We start from the raw sequence: 9,385 nt of genomic DNA on the forward strand, positions 1-9,385 counted from the left end.
CATAATGGAAGGTCTTTTATCCAAATTATAGATTTGTGTTGACTTTATCAATATTTAAAATACTTATAAAAATGTGCCCATTCTAGACCGAATGCGATCCACTTTAAGTTGAATAAATAAAATAAATAAATAATCATAATTTAAAGCCATAGAACTTCTTTTTTGTCACAAAAACATTTTTCGACTAAAACAGTTTTCTTTGGCGAAGTTGTAACAGCCTCCATTTTGAAATAGAGAAAATAAGAATCCCTAAAGTCACGCGTCGTTTTATATGATCACGTGAGGTTTGTTGAGCAAAGACAGTCTAATGGGCTCTGTTGGCAATTCCGGTGTTATATTGTGATATTAAAATCCCTAAGACTTTGAATGGACTGTCCCTTACTCACAGTGCTTTAATAAAATCTCTTACTCACATTTATCAGTTCAAGGGTCAATATCAGTAATGTACATGACAATGCATACATTTGCTTTACAAAATGTAACAAAAGACAATGCTTACAGCACACAAATTTATTTCAGCCATAGAGCTAAAATAAATACATAAATATCCTTTCAAATGTTATCACATGTAGAATGAAATGAAATAACATAATATAGACAATTACTTCTGTTGTCTTCAAATTATAATGATATAATAATAACTGTTTGATTAAAGTTTTAAATGATTTCATCATTATCAATGTCTTATTATCAAGTAGTGCTGCAAAGATGAACACACGGTCAAGCTAAGCACCGTCCAGCACCGTCCAGTTTCAGTACGAGTAAAACCATCAATTGACGTGTTGCCAGTGTGTCAAGTCACCACTTGCTGTAAAGTACAAAACGAATAATTATAATTACACAAATAGTTCATTGTCACACAAAAATAATGTTATAAATCAAACAGTACAAACGTTTTCTTTTATAAAATTGAATGATATTTAATTAATTATTGAGGTACAATTTATTCTGTTGATAAGAGGGAAACCTCCACTCAAGCCGTGAGAAAAAGGCATATCGTTCAAGCACTGTACATACGTCAACAAATGTAAACAGAGCTTATATATAAACTAAAATATTTTCTTGTCAACAATAAAACAAACAAACTACAACATTGAACAATTTTGCTTCAATAAAAAAGACTTAGCAGCAGAGAAAAAACTTTTGCGCTGATAATAATCTTAATCATCTCTAAGATATGTTTTTATTTGACAGTAACGTACAGGAGTCAACATTTGAGCCGCGTCACGACAAAACCAACATAGTGCGTTTGCGACCAGCATGGATCCAGACCAGCCTGCGTACCGCTCAGTCTGATCAGGATCCATGCTGTTCGCTTACCAATTCTATTACAAGTAGAGAAACTGATAGCGAACAGCATGGATCCTGATCAGACTGCGTGGATGCGGCTCATTTAATGAAAATAATACTTTAAAGGCACATAACACCTAAAAATGAATATAATTTGATTTCTTAACAAAGGGCAAACATGATTTTTATAATGTTTAAATCATGGTTTTAAAAACTGTTAAATGTTTGTTACGCTGACGAAAGTAGCGATAAATGTGAAATGTAGCAAAATGTAAACACAGAAGTATTTTGACTTTCATGCAAAATACTTTCACTATAGCTGTACTTATTGCATAAAACAACAGATAAAAAGATGGTTCAAGTAATTGGCGATAAGTAACTTTTTGGATACTATAAAAGTACACCAAAATTGAAAAGTTTTTGAGAAATAATAATAAAAGCATTTCCGAGGCATAGTGGGCCTTTAAACTTATAAAATTGTATGTATAAGATACGGCGGGAACATATACCTTTAATGCTCTCCCTTTAGTTTCTATTGGTAACAAAGTTGATGTAATTGCACAACACAAACAAATTGAGGCATAAACCCAAACTGCCGCTGTCAGTGAGGCATCCAATAATACCTGAAATAAGATGGCTAAATTACTTTGTTATGATATTGATTTGAAAACGTCTGTCATAACTAAACGCCTATGTGAAATGATACATTTATCAGAGCACACAAGTATAAATTTTAACAGACGTACAGAACCTGACAAGCCTGAAATGTTTGGAACACTACACTAAATACTGTATTCCGGTATATACCGGACAAGGTGCTTGAATGATTGAATGTTAAAACTGACATTTTCACTCATCGAAATGCACTTTATGACGTCTAATTCCCCTTTCCTCACCGATTAATATACGAAAATGAATAAAAAAATGTAAGAATCGTCGTAGAAAGCGATATTTTCTTCTTTGAGATAATGATTCTGCAAGCGTCTTGTGGTACTGCTGCAACAAACCTCTGCATAATTAATGTTTATGGCAATTTTAGTTTTTTGATACTAAACTCTCTTACACTATTAGTGATTTGATCCCAAAAAGTAAGTTCATTACACATGTAAAGCATGTAAATTATATGTTTCAGTTAAAGTGACCCCCCTCTGTTAGTGCGATAAGGAATTACCTGTGCTAGGAAAGGTGTGATCATTGCGCCCACACGAGCACATGCCGAACATGACCCGAGACCAGAAGCCCGAATAGATGTAGGATATACCTACAAATATATATAACATTATGATAACGACACTAATTTGTTTTGTATAAATACAGTATATATAAATCACTGTAGAGTGAAAGATTTCCAACAATCTCACTAGCGTTTTTAAATATGAGCAAATTATAAAATTAGATTCGTAAGTGATAAAATTCCATATAAATGGGCAAAAACCGTTGTTTTTTCTATAAACTTTATACATTTCGATAAACAAAGTAAATATTCACAAAGAGTAACATATGCAGAAAGAATAACATCAGAAAGGTGAAATCTACATTAGAGATTTGCCAGTTTTCATGAAAAAAAAAAGCAAAAAAAAAAAAAATGAAGTTGAAATCGTAAATAGCATCGACTCATGGTATAGCAACAAACATGGTTTATAGAATAAATATGTTTTCTTCAGAAGAATGCTACCATCATCATAATTTTCATCATCGTCATCATCATCAACAACAACAACAATATAATTTTAAAAAAAATGAAAACCTACCTCGTGTAGAATATAACAAAAAAAATATTCCCCGGGGAGAACCTTTTAACCCGAAAAATGGAAAGTAAGTAATTCCCGTGGGCACTGGGAATGGGAAGAAAGAAAGAACCCGGGGACCCAGAAAATTGCAGCACCAGTGAAAAGTCGTCCAAACACATTTAAAAAGTTCCCTATTTAAAAGGGAAAGGGTAAAAATTAATTTGTGCTTTTTTAATTAAATTTCCCTAAAAATCGGGTCACATTTTAAAATTTTTCTAAAATACAAAATACTTACATTAAAGACAAAATTTACGAAGCAATTCAGGGGTAGCTTACGACTACTGGCCGTGCCGCTCTGCTGAAGTATTTTCAGAAGGGCACCTAAGGTCATCCTTAGTAAAAGCAAAGAACCATAATGAAAACGTTAAAAAATTTTTGTATTTTGGGAAACTACCGCCCGCTTTCGGAACCCCTCGATGGCCCAGTAGGGGGGCCCCTTTTGTGCCTGAAAATCTTTTTTCAAATTTTCGTTAATTTATTTACACGCAAATTTTTCTTACTTTTTGTAAACAAACGCTGGTTTTGTTAAATTTTGTAAATTTTAATAAAAAAATTTTCTCAAAAAAAATTAAACCCCTAAAAATCAAACAAATTTTTAAAAGGTTTAAAAGATTTTTTTTTGCTTTAACTTTCATGTAAAATTTCCTTTAAAGGGACTGAATAATTTACACATAGTCGTCGTATTTCACAAATTACATTTTCATGCTTTCCCCCGAAAAAGAAAACAAAACAAATTTTCAAGTGACTGTTGAAAAACCCAAATAACTAAATATATTTGTGAACCCCAACCTTTAATTTAAATTTGGGATAACAAAATTTCAAAATATGTACTGACTGAATAGCGATAGGAAGGAAAAATCACATTTAAAAAATCCCTTTCACAGACACCGGAATTGTTTAAATTGCCCTTTCCCCAAAAATTGAAGTTTAGACCGTAATTCCATAAATGTAAGGGAAAATTTAAAAACCCTTTCAATATACCCCTAAATTTTAAACTCCTTCCAAAATTACCCTAAAGTTTTAAACATTCATTTTAAATATTCTGGGAAGTTTTAAATATCCTTTCACAAAATACCGTAAATTTTTAAAAAATCCTTTCCCCAAACCCCCTATTTAAAAAATCCATTTCAAAAAATACTGTGGGGTTTTAAAAATCCATTTTTAAATACCCTGTTTCTGTAATTTAAAATCCAAATTTTACATTTTTGTGAGTTTAAAAATCCATTTTCCCTTTTATACCCCTAAATTTTTAAAAACCATTTAATATAGAAACTAAACCCTAATTTATCTTGGAAAAGTATGACATTGACTTATGTACGTTTGTATTAAAGGGATTCAACATGAAAATTTAAAAGTAAAAGTTTTAAAAAAAAGTTTTAAAAAATCTTTGTTTTCTTTTGTTACCGTAGGGAACCCCACAAATTAATTAAAATTAAACCCCAAAAACCCCTAGGGGGTTTTTAAAATTACACAAGCCCAGTGTGGATATAAAACCCGCACAAAGCTATATTGAACATAAAATCTCAAAAGCAGGCTGGGGTAAAAACCTACACAATCAACGTACATATTAAAAACCTACACTAGCTATAAAGTAAAAAACCGCAAAATCCCATAACCCCTTTATTTAAAACAAGAAGGGGTGATTTGTTTTTGGGCCCAAAAATGAAGAAAGGGGACCGGTTTTGAGAAATTTAAAATTTTTTATGTGGGGGGCACCCCCCCCAATTTCTTTTTTTTTTTCCCAAGTTCCGGTTTTTATTGTAAATAAATTGGCTAAAGACAAAATTCAACAAAGGGTATTAATCCAAAGTTATTTACTTAAAAAAATTTTGGGAAAAAAAAAAAAGTTTCCCTTTAAAGGGTTTGAAAATCAGACCCCTGCTTCCTAAGCGCTTTTATGGGGATAGTTTTTTTTAGGGATTTAATTCTTTTTAAAGCACCCGAGTTTGATTTCATCAGGGAACTTCTAAGAGAGTTGCTAAAAAACTTTTTGGGTTTATTTTTTACGAAAAGGCCCCACTTTATCCTTGCATATATGGCTACTTCCCCAAAGAATTAAAAAAATTAAAAAAAAAAAGTTTTTCGAGGGGTTTTAACTCCCAACCCCCCACAAGCGAGCGCGTTAAACCCGCAGCCCCGGAAAATTTTTACAAAACTTAAAACATCAAATCTTCAAATTTTGAAATTCCCTTGGGATTTTTGGTTTTTAACCCTTTTTAATTTCGAGGTATTTTTTTTCAGGTAAAAAGTTTTTTAAAATTAAGGGAAATAATTTAAACGAAAACTTCTCCCAAACAGCCCCAATGTAGAATTTTAAAAAACTATACTCGGTTTTGTTTGTATTCGGGAAACGACACGAAAATATTTTTCATTTATTTAAAAATTTCATTTCCCCGTAATTGTGATTTTCTTTATTTCAATTCCCATAAGCCAGCTTTTTAAAATTTGAATGCTTTGTAATTTTTTTGGATATTTTAAAAATAAAAATTTCTTTCTTTTAATCGCAGTTTTAAAAGGTTTTTAGAACTATTTTTGTTTGGTTTTTCCCTAAACTTTTGTGTAAAAGATTTAATTTCCCCCTTTTTATTTTTTTTTGATCAAAAATAAAAAACAAAAAGCAACTTCGAATTTGGGGGAATTTTTTTGCTTGAAAATTAATGCTTTCCGCTTGGCCCCAATTTTTCCCGTGATTTCCTGGGAAATTTTTGACGTTAGTGGACATATAAAGGGAAATAACCGGGGCAAAAAAGTGGGCTACCTTTTGGGATTTTTCAATTTAAAAGCATTTAAACCGAAATTTCGCTAACCCTTAAATTTTTTTGTCGACGACCCAAAAAATAAAAAATCGACAAAAAGGTATATCGTACAAAAAAAAACGCACGAGGGTATAACGTAATTTAAAAACCTTTAAAAATCTATAACCCTAAAAATAAACCCGGGGCCAATCAAAAAAATTTTTAAAACTTTCGAAGCTATAAACCCACCAAAAAACCCCAATGTATATGAACAAATAAAACTTGCAAAAGTGCCCATACCGTACACAATAAAAAGGACCAAACTAAACGTACTTATTAAAAATTAAAAGAAAGCTATACCCTCCAACCCAAAAAAAACACTTAAAAAACAGTTTTACTTAAAATAAAAAAATTGGCCAAAACGTTTGGGCCCCTTTTAACGGTACAGTAAAAAACAAAATGCTACCTACAATTTTTTAAAACCTGGGTGAAATCTTTAAAATACAAATTAAAACTGCCCTATAAAATTTTTAAAAAGCTAGTTAAAATAACCAAAATACACAATTTAAGTTGTAAATATTAAAACAACCAAGTATGCTGTTTCTGTCAAAAAAAACACAATTATGTTAAAATTAAAAAGATTTTCATAATGAAATTCAAAAATTTTTTAAATTTTTCCCAGTGTTAAATTTTTTACATAAACAAACTACCTAATTTAATGTTGTCATATTTAAATTTTCAAATTCAAAGTTTTTCATATCAAAAATTACAAATTCCCAAAAGTTCATATCACAAAAAATTAAAGTTGTAAACATATCAAAATCTCATAATTCAATGTTGGACATATTTCAAAAATAACATAATCAATGTTGTACTTTAAATCTACATAATTCAATGTTATACATATCAAAATCTACATAATTCAATGTTGTACATATCAAATCTACATAATTCAATGTTGTACATATAAAAATCTACATTATTCAATGTTGTACATATCAAAATCTACATAATTCAATGTTATACATATCAAAATCTACATAATTCAATGTTGTACATATCAAATCTACATAATTCAATGTTGTACATATCAAAATCTACATGATTCAATGTTGTACATAATGAAATCTACATAATTAAATGTTGTACATATCAAAATCTACATAATTCAATGTTGTACATATCACTACATAATTCAATGTTGTACATATCAAAATCTACATAATTCAATGTTGTACATATCAAAATCTACATTATTTAATGTTGTACACATCAAAATCTACATTATTCAATGTTGTTTATATTAAAACTTTCAAAACGCTATGTTGTGCATATCAAAAGATGCATGATTAAAAGTTGTACATAATACAACATTTTACATATCAAAATCTACAGAATACAATGTGGTACATAGCAACACATAAATAATTCAATTATTTTAAAAATCAACAACTATAATTATAATACAATGTTGTACATATCAAAATTTATACAAAGATATGATTTACACAATTCAGTATTTTACATTTAAAAGGCTACTGTTTTGTATAAAAAAGGTTTGATAAAAACATCAATGTATAATGATAGGTTGATATTTACCGGATTCTTTTGTATTATGCAGTTGAAGTATTTCTGCACTAGCAAGCACCATGCCGTAGTATGTAAGGGCGGTACCAAACCATAGCACCAAAGCTGGTAAAGTTGTACTCCCCTATAACCCGGCAAAAAAAAGTAAAATTTAAAGGGTTCCCCCTTTCCAAATTTAAAGGTTTAAGTTTTCAATTTAAATTTTTTTATTATCCCCTTTGATATTTTTTTAAAAATTTGCTTTAATGTCTGCAATAAAATTAAAAATTTTACTGTAAAAATAAAATCGTGTACTATCAAAAAAAGGGAAGGCAAAAAAAAGGAAATTTTTCGGGATTTTTTGGGGGTTTTTACCCCACCACTATTGAGGGCTATCGTGAAATTTTTAGCCTACCCCGGGGGAGGAAAAGTTCATTTTCCTCCCAGTCCCTTTGGGGGGATTCGAACCCACAGCAGTGGGTAACAAATGTAGGGAAACCCTTAACCCTTGGTATGGGAAAAAATAGGGCTTTTTCATTTTTAAGACGAAAAAAAAAATATCGGGAACAAAGATCTTTTAAAGGGCCTTTGACCCCCATAAAGGGAAGACCTTTACATTGTAAAAATCATGTTTTAAAATTTTGAAATTTTAAAAAGTAAATTTTTAATTCAAATTATTTTTGGGGAATACCCCTTTTAAACTTTTTTAATATAAAATTTAAAAAAAAAATTTTTTTTTTTTTTGAAAAAAATAAAGAAATTTTTTTCTTAGTTTTTTAAATTTTATTGATAAAAAAACCCCATTTTTGGAAAAAAGCCCCCAGCCCGGAATTTTTACTGTTTTAAATTTTCAATGGTTTTCTAGAATTTTCAAAAAGCTCACGTTTTTCCCGGACCAAAGAGTTCTTTCAGAAGGGGGAAAAAACTGGAATTTAAAATTCCAAAATTTGAGTTTTTTGTTAAAAAAAAATTTTATAAATAATTTAACAATTCTTTCCCTTTTTCAATAAACTTAATTTCTTGTAAAAGGTAAAATTTTTTTGGGGGAAAAAATGGGGGGGTTTAAAATTCCTTTTTTTTTTAAGTTTTTTAACCCAAAATTTAACATCCCAAACCGAGTATAAAAGTAGATAAAAAAAACCGGGTTTTAAAAAAGAAATTTAATTTTTTTTTTTTTAAAATGGTAAGGGATTTTTTTTTTACAAGTTTTTATTTTTTATTTTTAAAAAACAATTTAAAAACCCAAACAGATTAACAGACGTTGGGGGGTGAGGGGGGGGGGGGGGAAATCCTGTCCCCCAACGGCGATACGGTTTTAAAAACCTAATTTAAAAAAAGTTGTTAAAAGAAAAACCGGGCGGGTTTGCTCAATAGGGGAAGGGGTTTGGGCTGGGAAACCAATTTCCCGGCTTTCGGGGAAGATAAGTTTTTACTCGCAGTCCTCTGCTTTTTGGCTAAAAAAAGTTCTTGCGAAAGGGGGAAAGGAAAGCTTGACAGCCGCCCCGGGAAAGAGCCCCGGGGGTTTTTAATTTTTAAAAATTTTAATTTTGTTTTCATTGAAAATCCGGGGTGAAAAAATTAAACCACCCCCAAATTTACAAGAAAGGGTTTTTAAACGATTTCACAAAACTTTGGGAAAAAATTTCGTTTTCCACAAAAAAATTTTTTAGCCGTCCGGGGGAAACGAAAACCGGGTCACTCCCATTCACAGGGCCCAACCCCTCCCCCATTGAAACTAAAGACGGCCTTAACTTACAAAGGGGAACCATAGTGGGTTTATAAGAGACTATGTAATTCTTAAAAAGAAAAAATTATAATGAGACAGGGGATAGAAGACAAAATCAGTAACCATCTCCAGCCTAACCTCGGTATCACAATGGCGGCGAGACAAATCTCAAACATCGTACCTGTCGCCCAGCGCACACCTGAAAAAGATAAGTCATGTGCCATCAATGTACTTAATAAATGTCTTGAATAGGTTCATTGATATTGCTTTACTATAAA

The 9,385-nt window shown here is 30.7% G+C and overlaps 1 long non-coding RNA gene across 1 annotated transcript; it reads right to left on the reverse strand.

Annotated features, from left to right (window-relative positions):
- Positions 1-495: 495 nt before the first annotated feature.
- On the reverse strand, positions 496-2,597 carry LOC132722585 (uncharacterized). Its single transcript, XR_009624628.1, has 3 exons — positions 2,462-2,597; positions 1,800-1,913; positions 496-808 (listed from the first exon to the last, which is right to left on the reverse strand). It is a non-coding gene; the product is annotated as an uncharacterized LOC132722585 (long non-coding RNA).
- Positions 2,598-9,385: the final 6,788 nt, after the last annotated feature.

The sequence above is a fragment of the Ruditapes philippinarum genome, unplaced genomic scaffold (assembly GCF_026571515.1).
Source record: "Ruditapes philippinarum isolate M1 unplaced genomic scaffold, ASM2657151v2 ctg2081_1_1_1_1, whole genome shotgun sequence".
NCBI classification, from domain to species: Eukaryota; Metazoa; Mollusca; class Bivalvia; order Venerida; family Veneridae; genus Ruditapes; species Ruditapes philippinarum.